This window comes from Schistocerca nitens, chromosome 1 (assembly GCF_023898315.1).
Source record: "Schistocerca nitens isolate TAMUIC-IGC-003100 chromosome 1, iqSchNite1.1, whole genome shotgun sequence".
Classification (NCBI taxonomy): domain Eukaryota; kingdom Metazoa; phylum Arthropoda; class Insecta; order Orthoptera; family Acrididae; genus Schistocerca; species Schistocerca nitens.
This window is the reverse complement of record NC_064614.1, coordinates 297642913-297659014: the sequence shown is the minus strand read 5'-3', so window position 1 is coordinate 297659014 and position 16102 is coordinate 297642913. Positions and strand designations below refer to the sequence as shown.

At 43.5% G+C, this 16102-nt stretch overlaps 1 protein-coding gene across 1 annotated transcript in view; it reads right to left on the bottom strand.

Annotated features, from left to right (window-relative positions):
* The window catches only part of LOC126235517 (transcription factor collier), a 600438-nt gene that overhangs the window by 473788 nt on the left and 110548 nt on the right, over positions 1 to 16102 (bottom strand). Inside the window, exon 3 of the mRNA XM_049944238.1 lies at positions 14597 to 14660. The gene's annotated coding sequence lies outside the window, so the exon portion shown is untranslated. The remainder of the gene's footprint in view (positions 1 to 14596; positions 14661 to 16102) is intronic.

The following is a 16102-nucleotide window of genomic DNA, read 5'->3' as shown; positions in this document are numbered from 1 at the left end:
TCGTGAACGGTGTAGGAATTGTTAAGGTAATGGGCTGAACAAAGAAATAACCGACTGTATGAGACGCTTGTACAGCTTATTTCTAAATATCTTCTTTATATTCAGTTTAGTGTCGGCCATTGAACATAGTATGCTATGCTCCAAGTTTACACGCTTCATCGTTTTAGTTTACCTTGCAGCCACAGTCGAGAAACTACACTGACTATTGTAAACTTTGGAGACCGTTTTCTTGAAACGTTTTTTATTTCGTCAAAATCTATTTCCAATGTATTGCCTTCGCGGAATCCCAGAAATTGTACTTTGACTCGAATTTTTATTTCTGATTGTAACCCTTCGTTCAACTAAAAACTGTCCTAGAGCCCCGGCATTTACTTGTTGATTTTCCAAAACAGAAAACTTGCTTAATACATATGTATATGAGGCTAGTGTCACTCTCATTACAACCCTACTTGGTGTACTGCAGCGCCGTCTGATAAGGTACGGTAGAAGTGACGCGGCAGTATACCCAAAAGTCTTGTATTGAGACAGGAAAATAGTGTATAATGGAATGTAGTGATGATGAGAAGTGATGGTTACAACGACTGGCCCCGCAAGAGAATTGATAGGAAGAGTAAAATTGGTTTGGAGTGATTGTTGGAAAGTAAATAGTTTTCAAAGGCGGTCTTCCAGTGTGTCTGAAACCGAAATGCAATCGATGTGTGTTACCAATTTTGACTTACAACACTCATGCATTGGGTTTAAATGGAAAGCCATTCGAAAACTGACGGTGGTTCAACGATAAATGGAGCTATGCTGATCTGCAATGAACAGTAGAGACAGGGGAATAAACAATCGTGGTAGATGTAATTATGACTGGAACGAGAAGGAATGGGGGTGGATTAGACATACAACCAGTCGAATGAATGATATGTGGGCAATGAAACTTCCCTGCTAGATTCAAAACCATTAGAAAATGTCGCAGTGGAAGGTTAGGAGATGACAATGACATCAGTAAGCTTTCCGGAGCACCATGGATACTTGTTGCTAAAGAATTCAGTCCTTGTAAAAGTGTAGAGGGTGCAATCAGTACCTAAAGGTCGGTGATGATGTAATGTGTATTGAAGTCTAACAAAATTGTTATAATAGCAGGTTGTATTTTAAAATAATTTAAAATCGGTACTGAACCATAAAGGAATGTGTTCCGTTTTCACCATTCAGGAGATGCCACTTTACCACCAGGTTGGAACTACTGTTCCAATTGTCGTGCCTCTGCCTTCCTCAGAACTGAGAGCCAACTCATCCCTCAACCTAGAAGGAGGAGGAGGAGAAGGAGATAAGTGGTTTCTGTGCCGTCGACAAAGAGGTCATTAAGACGCAGTATAAGCTCCTGTTAGGCACGGGTGGAGAAGGAAAATGGCTGTGCCCTTTCGAAGGAACCACCTCGGCATTTGCCTTAAGCGCGTTAGGGAAATCACGGAAAACCTAAATCAGGATGGCCGGACGCGGTTTTGAACCGTCGCCCTCCCGAAAGAGAGTCCAGTGTGCAAATCACTGTGCTACCCCGCTCACTACCTGCCAGGAGAAGCAGAACATCTGCTCACAATGGCATTTTCCTCTGGCACAACGCTTGTCAGAAGTTGCCCCTTAACTCATGGAATTGGCGGACGTTCGAACCATGTGACCTTGAACTCGTAGTATGACACCAGTGAGATCATTCATAATTTAAGTGATTTTGGTATTACACGACACTGAGCATGTCAGGTGCGAAAACGAATTAGTTCGCGTAATTAATACGAAACCCAGTATACTTTGAAAAGGACTTGTCCATTGCAGTTAAGTTCAAATGAATTACACTAGTTTGTCTAACAGACCACCTTCCAGCCAATATGACGCAGGGGAATGGCCAGATACAGCGAAATAAAAACTTGGCAGTGTCCGCCGAAGCCGGCCTGTAGTGGGCACCACCTGCAAGTTTAATTGGGCATTAAGTGAGATCTATTCGGCGCGCAAATCTGGCGGCGTGAGCAGCAGCAGCGGCAGCAAAGCAAGGAGGCGGCGCTACTTATTCAATAGCGCTAAGGCCGGCCAGTGCTGGCCATCCGGTGGCCGCGCGCCGCTGCTGCCGGTGGGAATGCCCTAAGCCACACCTTGCTAATTAAAGCCCCCGTATTAATCCTGCGCCGTTGCCTGCGCCTGGCCCGGCATTAGGCCGAGGGTTTCACTAAATTCCCAGCACGTTATACCTTATTGGATAACAGCGCGGCGGCACAAAGCAAAGTGGCTTTAGGCGACGTCCTGCGCCTGGCGACCGGCTACCCGCACTACACACCCAGCCGCCGCCTCCACCACCTCGCTGCCACTTAGTCCGGACCCGGCTGCGAGGATTTAGCGCCTCTGCCAATATTACTGGCCACCTAGCACATAACTTATCTGCCCACTCGCACTTATAGGCTCCGCGGTAAAGCAGCTTCGTTATCAAAAGACGGTGTCCTTTTACACTTTTGCTGCATTAATTTTATTTGTTCAGAGCTAATTTCAACCTTCGACCCATTTTCAACTGACTTTGTGACCGTGCAATGGAAGACTATGCTGAAATGTCAGCTTCTTAAAATTTGTTCTCTTCGTCAGTTTTCTGTTGCAGAACTAGAAAATCACTTGAGAAAGGCATAGAAGGCTGAAACTAGTTGTGAACAAATAAAATAGATACAGAAAAAGTGGAAAATCACAACGTATTTTAATAAGTTCATTGCTGTGGTTCCTGCTACAGAAAGAGACAGGCAGTGAGAGAGAGAGAGAAGAGAGAGGTTCCTTATCGTCTGTATTTCAGGCACGGCGGAGACGTGATGATAACATATGTACTGCTCGGTCGAGTAATAAAAGTTTCGTTGCAAAATTATTAGGATATCCTAAAATAGTTCCATTTGCAACCCTTTTTTTCGATTTAATTTATCTCAAAACTGCAATAACTCAGTTCAGTTTCCTTCTTTCCAAAGTTACTCAAAACTACATTTTCTAATGAAATTCCAAAAATGTTAATACGATGCAGATAACATACTGGTGAAGTATTGGACTTGCATATAAGCTACTTTCGGAGTCAGTCCAAACGAATTTCAAGGTGATTAGCTTCTGTCTTCAACTATTATGTCCCTTTATGGACTGCTCTGTCCACATGACGGTAACTACCATTAACAGAAATAAAGCAGCAGCAATATAGATAGGAAAAGCCACCACAAACATGTTGCTAAAAAGCGCGCTGAACAGTAAGTATAGTATACAGCTTACTTTAGACATAAACAATGCCGTGCCGCAGTGATTTAAATTTTTCATAGTTTCCTAAAACGTGTCAGTAGAATGATAGCAAAGAGTCCTCAAACAGAATGTAGCTGTTTCCTTCTTGCTAGGCTGAGCTAACTGATTGTTTCTGATGATATTACAGAACGACATGGCGAATTTGTTAATACCATGGACACTCTACTTGAATTAGAAGAGAGAAGCATTACCCGGATAGTTTCTTACAGAATTTCTTGCAAAATCTCCCCTGAACTGTGTACTGCTCGGCCTCTAATCACTAGACATAAACGCTACATTTCATTCCAATCTTCGCTCCTCCCAAAATAGCTCCTGTACTGTAGACCGTAACAGGAAAAAAGTCGCGTTAGTTATTTCCTTACAAATATTCACGATGCTCGAAATAGTGGGCAACCCCGAAACTCAGACTCAGAGCCTTGCTTTTTTACAGGGCAGTGATATACCAGTTGTGCCATCTGATCACTCCTCAGGGCTTGAACTTCTCTCTCTTCTCCATGCCTTCCAGATTCTACAGAGACGCTTCACAGATGCTGCTCATGTAGCAAACATGGGAGAGGAAGGAAGACTATGGTTGATCGTTTTATCAACGTTCCCGTCGTTGGGGATGGAGCCCATATAGAATAAAGCTAATTTCGACGATTAACCGAAGCTCAAACGCAAGTGGACAGGTGTAGGGGGGAACTAGTTGCGGGCTGAACTACCGAGCTGTGCGGCCGGCAGCGCAAGGCTCGCGGCAGCGGGCAGAGGCAAGCGCCAAACCCGGGTTCGACACTAGGGCGGCAGCCAGTAGTCACAAATGTTGATCGCGGCCTGCACTCCACCTACAGACAAACCTATGACATTTTCTTCAATTCTAATGTCCAGACTGCAGCGCACTTCGACCCAAAAGAAATACGGCTAAGGTAAAAATGTGCTCCAGGTACGGCGTTCCGTGTTTAGAACCAGCTGAGGAAAAATGTCTCTCCTACAAAAAAAAATTATATGCATCCTTCGCCATCTTGACCAGTATAAGTTTTAACATAATGGTTCAACAAAACCATCTACACTCCTGGAAATGGAAAAAAGAACACATTGACACCGGTGTGTCAGACCCACCATACTTGCTCCGGACACTGCGAGAGGGCTGTACAAGCAATGATCACACGCACGGCACAGCGGACACACCAGGAACCGCGGTGTTGGCCGTCGAATGGCGCTAGCTGCGCAGCATTTGTGCACCGCCGCCGTCAGTGTCAGCCAGTTTGCCGTGGCATACGGAGCTCCATCGCAGTCTTTAACACTGGTAGCATGCCGCGACAGCGTGGACGTGAACCGTATGTGCAGTTGACGGACTTTGAGCGAGGGCGTATAGTGGGCATGCGGGAGGCCGGGTGGACGTACCGCCGAATTGCTCAACACGTGGGGCGTGAGGTCTCCACAGTACATCGATGTTGTCGCCAGTGGTCGGCGGAAGGTGCACGTGCCCGTCGACCTGGGACCGGACCGCAGCGACGCACGGATGCACGCCAAGACCGTAGGATCCTACGCAGTGCCGTAGGGGACCGCACCGCCACTTCCCAGCAAATTAGGGACACTGTTGCTCCTGGGGTATCGGCGAGGACCATTCGCAACCGTCTCCATGAAGCTGGGCTACGGTCCCGCACACCGTTAGGCCGTCTTCCGCTCACGCCCCAACATCGTGCTGCCCGCCTCCAGTGGTGTCGCGACAGGCGTGAATGGAGGGACGAATGGAGACGTGTCGTCTTCAGCGATGAGAGTCGCTTCTGCCTTGGTGCCAATGATGGTCGTATGCGTGTTTGGCGCCGTGCAGGTGAGCGCCACAATCAGGACTGCATACGACCGAGGCACACAGGGCCAACACCCGGCATCATGGTGTGGGGAGCGATCTCCTACACTGGCCGTACACCACTGGTGATCGTCGAGGGGACACTGAATAGTGCACGGTACATCCCAACCGTCATCGAACCCATCGTTCTACCATTCCTAGACCGGCAAGGGAACTTGCTGTTCCAACAGGACAATGCACGTCCGCATGTATCCCGTGCCACCCAACGGGCTCTAGAAGGTGTAAGTCAACTACCCTGGCCAGCAAGATCTCCGGATCTGTCCCCCATTGAGCATGTTTAGGACTGGATGAAGCGTCGTCTCACGCGGTCTGCACGTCCAGCACGAACGCTGGTCCAACTGAGGCGCCAGGTGGAAATGGCATGGCAAGCCGTTCCACAGGACTACATCCAGCATCTCTACGATCGTCTCCATGGGAGAATAGCAGCCTGCATTGCTGCGAAAGGTGGATATACACTGTACTAGTGCCGACATTGTGCATGCTCTGTTGCCTGTGTCTATGTGCTTGTGGTTCTGTCGGTATGATCATGTGATGTATCTGACCCCAGGAATGTGTCAATAAAGTTTCCCCTTCCTGGGACAATGAATTCACGGTGTTCTTATTTCAATTTCCAGGAGTGTAGTAACATGGCGAGTGTATAGTTTGTTCTCTGAGAGGTATTTAACATGTCTTTCGCACTATCTGGCGAATTTAGTGATAAAAGCGAAATAATTTTTCCTTTATAAGTAAGCATTTTGTAACTTCGATGTTCGTTAACGCCTGTTCCTACTTTTCTCACAATGAAGGAGAAATCTAGAAGACAATATAATATGTAAAAATGACACAAACTTGATGCCGTGTTTTGAAGACTATCTTTACACTAAATCAGCTCAGACATACTGCTACAACATAAACATAAGCGTTGAGGAATCTTATGAAGTCATTGATCGGTAAATTGTAAGTTTACGCACAATAAATTTGTTTATTACCAGCATTTTTCGCCATTTCTTCACTCACGTGTTTCGCTGGTAGAATAAATGTCAAGGTATGTGCAAATCTGAAGGCTATGTAGCAAAGCGAATAAAAAAACTTAATTTGACAGTTTGCTGGCATTATTCTTTTCTTGAATAAAGCGAAAGTATCAGCTGAGATGAATCACAAAGGATGTACCAAAAAATTTGTACGACTAGCTGAGAAATCCGGCATTGCTTGAGTATTTATTGACAGCTGTGTCCAAGACTTCGTATACATGGAACAAGTTTTTGACTTACAGGGCTGTTTGGGTGCAACGTTTGAGGTAGTATGATTGAGACTGAACGAAGAGCTTGTTTGCTTCAGTAACACGGCAGAGACCGCGAAGCAGTTGTGCAAACACGCTGAGAACTTCGGTGGTTTTCACTGTGAGTGAAGGTTTCTGAGTAGCGAGGAAATGCATGACACCCTCGAGTAGACTTATGTCATATCTCGCTTTCAGAATGAGTTTCCAAAGAGTGAGTCGAAGCCTGATGTTCTATAGCTGCAATAAGTCTCACCTCAGATCTTCATTGGGTTCTTAAGATCGCATAGTCCTCAGACTTTTAGCCACTGCGTATTCAGATAGCTCTGCTGCTTTCTAGACATTTTTATTCGTAAACAAAACAACATCAAAATGTAATGAGTAGGCATGAAAATCACAAAGTAAACTTAATAAATTGGTTTTCACTAGCAACGAATAGGCTCTAAATAAAATCTCTCTAAAGAAGCTAAGCAATGTCACTAAATTTTTAATATGTAAATCGATGTAAATCCGTATGTTCTAGCTAAGTAAATTCAATGTTAGTTCGTATTCGTAGGAATAAATTTGTAGTGATTAATTATGTCACTTCCGAAAATACATGTGTCACTGAGTTAAAATAACAGCGCCATTTATTTGTTCTTTGGTGTACTACGACGTGATGATCGCAGCACCGAAGTAAACATCCGAATTACCAAGATGAGCAGATAATTTTAGATAAAACCTTAAATTTCTGAATCTATTTTGATAAAAAAAAGCCTACATGTGCTCCAAGATATGGTCAAGTTATCTGTAAAAACTCCATGAAAATTCGTTTAGCTGTTTTGGAGTTTAGTATGTTCAGACAGGCAAAGGGACAGATACGGCAGTTTTACAGCCTTATTATTGGTATACATGAAATTTGGAGACATGAAGATGCCACTGAAACTCATTCTGCCCATGAAGCCTTTTAGATCTTCTACAGACTGTGCTGGAGGTATGGAGACGAATCTATGTACCACGCGTGATGGAGAGCCAGCACGTTTTATTAACGTTGTCTGAGACGCAAAAGTTGATGTCTACCATAACAGGTAGATAAACAATTCCTTGGTCTCCACGCACGACTGGCCTTAGCTATATGGACTCTTAAAAATTTTATCTTTGCATCGGTCGTCCTTCATACGAAGACACACTGTCACTCGATGATATGACATTTTGAACATCTGGTATGAGTTGATGACAGTGTAAACAATTCTTTCGATTCGACAGGTGTGAACGATGGATGAAGTGTCACGGTAAAGTTGTAAATAAATAAATGTAATTCCACATATGCATAATAGTTTTTCCCTTGAATTAGTACGAGTAATCCACCACAAAGGTTGTGTAAGTGGTTTTATGTAGCTTATTGCTCAGATGCAGTACCCAGGGCCGGCAGGCGACTGTGGTGGAGCAGAGGAGGGGTATGGCCAGTGGAGAGCACAGCACAGCACAGCAAGAGGCAGCGGAGGGAGCGACCGCAGCGGCCTGCGGCCGTCGAGCGGGTTGCGTGATTATCGCCAGGGGGTGGAGGGGGAGGGGGAGGGGCGGGGGCGACCAAGTTTGGCACCGGCTGAAGACAGTTTGCCTTGGTGGGCAATCTCCGCGGTCTGCGGCACTCCGCTCCTCGCCGTCCGCAGAGACCGCCTCTGGAGTGGCCGCCACTGTGCTGGACGCCACGGGGACCTTCAGTATCGACAATAAACTACAGCTGCGTCTCCCAGTCTGCACTGCTGGGACGTGGAAGGTAACAAGCTACTGTTTCATACTTTCCCTAACGACACGTTACTGCACTACGTAACAGGTATCCACGTATACTGATCACATACAAATGTGATAGAAAATATTATAAACCCTTCGAATGTTACGTAATCATTGAGACATCCGGTCCACTTAATCATAGTAGCTATGTTGTGTTCTTTGGCCGTTGGCACGTTTATTGATAGTCTGACGTGCCGCCAGCACGAATGACTACGATTCTCAAGGAACTATCCTTCATTGCTCGTCAACCGCGAACAACCAAGGACGACTCTCTGGCTACGCCAACACTTTCTGATGGGAAAGCGAGAAGTTATCAATTATGCAGACACATTGCCATTGCTAATCCCGCTGTGTTAGTCTTCTTTCTGGATCTCTATGGTACCCAATACCCTTGATAATCTGCTCTCCATATTTTCCTAGTACTATAACTATTCCGCTCTACTGTATCTCCCAGTGCCAAGCGAACTATTACCAAAAGAAGTGCATGTCCGATATGTGCGTGCTTTTGCTGAGGATTCTCCATGGACACCTACTCTTTCTAGTTCGTTGTTTCGTCTTCAGTTTCTAATTAATACGTCTATTTCAATTTTGAATGTACTTCCAAAGCAATCACTTTGAAATCGTTCGTTTAATCATCGTTGATTTTAAACTAGTCCATGTTTCCCATCCATGCGATGCATTGCTCCATGGGTCCCGTTTCGGAAACATGTTTTTTAGCCACACCCAATACTGATACTAAGAAAACACCTTTACGGAAGAAGACGTACTTAGCCGAGCTCAGTGTATTTCTGATATCTGCATTGCTTCACTCGTCTTCAGTATGTATTTCCTGGATAGTCGAATTCTTCTGTCTTGACTGCCATAACTTTAATGATAAGTCACTATCCTCTGCTTTGACTGCCATAACTTTGATGATAAGTCACTATCCTCTGCTCGACTGCATTCCATAACGTCTTTGCTGAGTAACTTATTGTCTCCTAAGTCATATTCACCTTTAATCATAAGAGGTGTCTCGTATACAGACCTTTACACTTGAAATGGTGACATCGGCATTTTGATGTAGCGATTCCAGTACTATTAGTAATATACATAAAAAATCTGTCTAGAGTTCAAAGTATTTTTATTAAGACATGAAAGGTTTCTAGGCATTCTGCACCGTCGTTAGATGTAAAAAGAATGCTTACCTACTAATAGCCCGTCAGTGTGAACTGCAGTGTCACGAGCTGAAGACAGTGAAGCACAAACTTTTAATGTTTGATGATCCTGTATAAAGTATCTAAAATGGTAAAATACTTCGCAGTCAAGACAGAAAAAGAACTCTGTATTACCTTGCACTTTTATTTCCGACAAGGAATATCTGCTCACTTCATTGAATGGTTATTCGATTGCTTATTATTTGACAGTGCTGTACTTGGATTTAAAAATACACTCTAAGACAAAGAAAAATATGGCACCACGAAGGAATTATCCGAATGGGACGGAAATCGGTAGATGTGATGAACATGTTCAGACAAACAAATACTACAATTTCAGAAAAAATGGATGATTTATTCAAGAGAAATATTCACAAACTCAGCAACTGAATAAAGCTTTGGCTCAACTCCGGCCCTTATGTAAGCAGTTATTCGCCTTAACATGGACTGACGAAATTGTTGGATATTCTCTTGCGGGATATCGTGGCAAATTTTGTTCAACTGGCGCGTTAGATAGTCAAAATCCGGAGCTGATTGGAGAGCCCTGCCAATAATTATTCAAACCTTCTCAACTGGGGAGAGATCCGGCGATCTTGCTGGCCAAGGTAGGGTTTGGCTAGTGGGGAGACGAGCAGTAGAAACTCTCGCCGTGTGCGGCGGACATTGTATTGCTGAAATGTGAGCTTTGGATAGCTTGCCATGACGCAAGCCACGCCGGGTTTACATTTCAGCAAGACAATGCCCTCCCGCACAAGTTGAAAGTTTCTACTGCTTGTGTCAGTGGTTGCCAAACCCTATCTTGGCTATCAAGGTCGCCAGACCTCTCCCCATTTCAGGTGGGTTTGGAACAATGTGGGTAGGTAACTCCAGCGAGCTCGGGATTCTGACGATCAAATGCGCCAGTTGAACAAAATTTGGCACGATATCGCTGAAGTGGACATCCAACAACTGTTTCTCGAAGAAAGCGTTTATAGCTTCACGCGTTGTTCGTTGGCGAGGTAAGCTGTGGTCCTACTGTTCTCTACGTCAAGAACAACAGGTGACTACACATCGTTTGCATCGACTCATTGGCTTTCTGACAGTTTTTTCTAGACATGACAAAACGGTCTAAACACTTGGTGTACGTATAGATTTTTGTTATTTAGGCATCTCCCTGTGATCAGTGGACTAATTTTGTTCGGCGTCTATGATAGTGATCTCGTGCAGAGAGACTATTTCGACGAAGCTTTTGCTGACGAGCCAAGGGCTTGAAAGCATTTGCGTGCTATATCAGAAAGCGAGCACACAAGTGATTAATCCGCGAGAGGCTAAGCGTTTTTAACTTCATGTGACCTACCATATCTTTCCAAGTTATTTTAACTTTTTTACACAATATTTTTAAATATACATAGACATAAACATACCTGCAGAGGTACGTGAAAACCACGGACACTCTGTGTAACCTCTAAGGCCGTCCTTACACGGGAAGAGAAAGCGTTCGTGAATGAGGAGTTGGTCGAGTTTTACGACGACCAACGTGGAATTTCACGTTCCACAGCAGTGCGCAGCCTGAAAGGGTGAATAAGACAAGTCAGATTTTTGCTTACGTGGCCAATGAGATGCAAAATCGCTTTCTGTGTCAGAAGCAGAACTTGCGAGACACAGACTAAATATCGATGATTTTAGTTCAAACTGGTATTTGGTTGGTTTTATATTGACGTTCACGTGCTATGAATACAGGCTGTTTCAAAGCACCAGCACATTAAACATCTCTTGAAAACGTGTCGGTCTTGGTACGATTTGCTGCAATACAATGAAGAAAAACGTCAACTTGGTGGTTAAAGTATTTCCGAATTTGGTTGCCTCCGTATGAAGACTTAAAAAGCAGCCCACTTTTGGTATGATTTATTAACGCCAATATAACCGTTGAGGTGATCCTTAGATGGAAGACAGGTCACAAATCAGTTATGTTGACCATAGTGTAGTGGTAAGATACGTAGCGTTACAATGTCCGAAGGAATTTTTGCGTCTGCTATAGTCAAGTACTTTTTATAACTCACTTTCACATTTCTAAAAGATACTATACTTTCTTATCAGTTTAAAAGGCGTATGTACCTAGACATTCGACGTTGTCTATACTAACTCATAACCACAAACCATTATTTAAAGTTGCTATCATAACCACAAATAGATCTTGGCCGGCTTAACGACTCTCACATTTTTTTAACGTAAAATTACAGGTATTGTGTTAAACCGAATTGCGAGAAAGAATATGCTGTACTATACTGTGCTGTGAAATGTCCAGTATCGTTTTCTTTCTCCAGTCAGTATTAACTACGATAGCAAGGTATTACGCCATTAGACGAATTGTTTGTACCGTAGTTCACAATATTCTCCTTACTGTTATTTCCTCGCCCTCGGTTTCAACCGTAAATGGGTAGGTGATATTTATGGCTTGTCGGCTTATGATGAAAATACTACTATGGAACTTGAATCGTGCGCAACTTTGTAATCCTGCCCGTTTGCAGATGAAAACTATGCGCAATACTGTCATTTCAGCTATTATTCTCACACATCCAGCAGCAGGAGACGTCTCTCGTCCCCCGCATACCAATGACCCCGATTTGCACGTTCATTTTAAGCGACTTCACTTCTCAATCAATAACTATAAAGAAGTCTCGAGGTCAGAGAGAGCGATAAAGAGGAGATGGACAGAAGGGGGGGGGGAGGGGGAGAACATGGTCGTAGGGAAGAGGAAGAAGGAGACCGACCGAGAGGGGAGTAGGAGAGCGGGAGGAGGAAAGGACAGAGAGGGGGGGAGATGGAGGAGATGGACAAACAGTGGAGGGGGGGAGGAAATAGGAAGAGAGAGGGAGAGCAGGAGATTAGGGTGTATACCCAATACCATTACATCCTTAGCATTTGCGAAGCACTGCCGGTTTAGCAAGTGTGCATATAAAAGCAGTCTCTCTCTCTCAGGAGTGAGTCTGTTTGTGTAAGTGAGTGAGTGAGTTTTGATTTTGTAAAAACACACACACGCATGAAGTATAGAAAATGTCACAGTAGAACGAGTAAGCAAATATTTTCTTTAGCTCTATCTATAATAGAGGCTGCAACCCTTGTAGTGGGATATTTTGCACCTCCTTGTTTAAAGGTTTGTATTTCAAATGTTTTAAAAATTCTACTGCTGAATAGAAGCAGTGATCCAGTGAGAATGACCTTACAGTTTGACTGAAAAGTGAGAAGGATGAAATAATTTTCATGTTATGCTGAGGACTATTCTAAGGGAAGTTTCAAAAGCTTTCCTTTTGTTTCAGGATATAGAATTTTTTATCTGTGCACATCACGAAGACACCAATATTGCTAGGAAACCGACAAAGGAGGAAATGTGCGGTTTAATAAAGCTATCGTAACAATTTTGCGAACATCCATTTTCGTAAACAAACTATGTTGTTTGTGAGCCAGGTAGAGACGATAACTGACGCTGGAGAGTGCTGCGATCGCAAATTACGACGAGGAGCATGCTCCCTGAGCTGCACCAGCTTGTTTCTAAGCGTGCACCAAGTACGATGCAAACCACGTCCGGCGTGCGTCAAGGCGAGAAAATCGTCCCGTTTGAGGACGGCTTAAGCTGTACAATGCTTATCCTTTGGTCACAGTGTCCTTGCTGTTCACTACAGAATTGTCAAGACTTCAAATTCGAAGAACTTTTACGTTATGAGCGTTGCCAAAACATTAGGTTTTTTCCCCTGTAACGAAGAATTCTGGTGGTAGGAGAAAGATTCGTCACTGGCATAGTGTTTCCCCTACAAGTAAACTAGACGTGATGAGGAGCAATTTATGATCCGCCTTTGATTATGTCCTGGGTTAAATTTTACTTCATCTTACAGATATTAGGCTACTTTGCGTTTAATTAGCCTCAAACACAGCAAAACGTGAAATAAATGAAAGTCATTTGACTACCAACTTCCGCAAGCTGCTCTATTTTAGGCCCTTTAGGTAGACAGCATGTCAGCGTCGTTATTATTACGTAACTTCTTATTTGGTATAGTGACTTCTAGTTTCAGAACCTCCTACAGCGATAAACTTCGTTGCCAGAAATCGTATCTAGTACCCCTGCGTCAAGGGCCAGCAGTATCAACCATCGGAGCAGTTATTCGGTGATGCAAAAATAAAAATAAAAGATACGTAATATGTAACGGAAAAACTGCCAACAACTGAGATATGACTCGATAAACGATCCTAAAAGGCAGTTTTCATGATGCTTGAAATCTTCTTTTCATTAGTAATCAACAAACACTGACCGAGAAAAGTAACTGTAAGAAAATTAATGTGATAGATAAAACAATAAATTAAATAGTCTTCGGCTGCAGCTAAGGTGTTATAAATTATACTGCATGATCGATTTCGTGACTTCACGCCTCATCCTCGGATGCAGCTTTGTAAACATCTAACAGACAGTTATGTGTTCATTTCCCAGGTCACACAGGTTGTCAATCGAAATACCTATAACTCACATCCTACGTCCGCAACGCCATGCAAGCGACACTACAGTGGTCGATCATGCAATAAAATTTGTACCACCATAATTGCAGTCTGAGGCTATTTTATTTATTGTTATTTCTACATGCGGTAGCGTTTCCACCATCCATTATGAAAATGTGACAAATGTTTTGTACTGCAAGAAATTATCTCGAAGTGTGCTACATTTTGCCCCGAATCCTTTACTTTTCGTTGAAGTTCAGATGCAACATTAAAAGGTCTAAAAGGGCTAGTGACAACGCATAACACATTTCTTTCCGTTGTATAATTCCTCTGACGTCGCCTTTTCCGAATCTGTAAATAGCTTCTATGCAAATTTCTTAAATAGCTTCTTGGTAGCGTGGCTTCATAAGTAATCATATTTCTGAAATTCCAGAACAGTCCGATAACTTCACTGAAGTAATTATGATTTAATATCCATTTTATACCTAACCATGCGTGTATGCCTCCTCTGTAGTTCAGTAAAGGTTGATTTCGCTTTGTAAATTACAACAGAAGTAGCGTTAGATCATAAGTGGAAGGCACATGAATGGAGATCAACTATCCCGTTATATCTAACGTAAAACAGCAGAATAAAAGAATTTTTTCAGCAAAGTGGCCACTCGTTATCCTACACATTGTGAAAACGATGTTGTGTGTTAACCCTGTTATCAGTTTGTTATTGTATGCGGTAGCAGATCTAATGCCAGGAGTTTTATGCAGGCAGTAATGCTAACTTACCATTGGCGTAGAGCAGCTGCAGCCTGTACTGGATACCGTTGTTTGTCTTCTGGCCTTCCGTCTCCTGAAACAATGCCACAATGAGAATGTTAGTGTCGACAAATTGGGAAATGAAAATACGGTTTCAGTAAAAGAAAAGAGTTCATTCACGTATGAATTAAGAACGAGAATTTGAATAATCAAGTGTAAGTGAGAGATCGATTAAATGTATATATCTTTCCGTTCGGTGCGTCAACCAGGAAACAGATTTGATGGTTGTGGAGCAAACTACAACTCTGATCTTATTCTAAGCCTCTCACTACGCTCCCAGCCAAATCCAAGATTCCCATTCTGCGGAATCAGGCTAGAACATGGCATCCGTACATAGCTCACGTACATAACCCTCCTTCAGTCAGTTAGCCTATCACCCTTAGGCTTTTGAGCTATCGGAACAGATACAGAAGATTCACAACAGAATTATGCAAATCATCAAAAGTTAGTTTAGTCAGTGTGAGAGGCCCACAGAAAGGCTGAACCAACTCCAGTGCGGAGCACTGCACGAGATTGATTTGAATGTTTCTCAAGAATAAGAGCCTATGTTCCACTATGAGCTGAGAAGCGGGTTACGCTCCCCAATCTGCATTTCGAGTAGTAACCACGAGCGTATAACAGAATTTCGGCCCTACACAGAAGATGGTTGAAAATCAGTTTCTCTGCGCGTCATCCGCGAATGGAACACGAAGAGAGGAAATTGTTCTGGTACACCAAGCATCTTCTGCCGCACACCGTATGATGTCTTTCAGAGTTTTTATGTGAACGTTTCGACTTTAATTCCCATCAGTGCTGCAAACAGGACTCAACCTGCATCACTCTGTGCGCGAAATGGGAGCTGCGAATCTCGGGGAATATAGTTTAACAGTCGGTTATTACGTGACATAATTATTAGCACAAGTGTGAAATATTTATTGTACGATGTACGAAACTGAACCTTGTCATCTTCAATCAAAAACAGACAAGTAGTAGGACAGTAACCCGAAAGCTCTTCTCTTCTTGTAGTGGTGGAGACTATTGTACCAGAGCATAGCGTAACTAGGAACACGTGAGGTTTTTTCGTCGATACTTCGGTGTAGTCTTTGAATTTAGAGTCACGTGAAGGAATGCTCACTAAGTAGTAGCCACAATTTTCCACAGTTTTCGTTGTTGCTATGACATGAGGTAATGGCCGGCCGCGGTGGTCTCGCGGTTCTAGGCGCGCAGTCCGGAACCGTGCGACTGCTACGGTCGCAGGTTCGAATCCTGCCTCGGGCATGGATGTGTGTGATGTCCTTAGGTTAGTTAGGTTTAAGTAGTTCTAAGTTCTAGGGGACTAATGACCACAGCAGTTGAGTCCCATAGTGCTCAGAGCCATTTGAACCATGAGGTAATGTTTTGCGCATATTTTGTAAATATTTCGAGTTCTAAACATTAAAGTGTCGAATAATATAGAGTATTAAAGCTGTTTTGATTGTATTGTTAACTAACTGCACC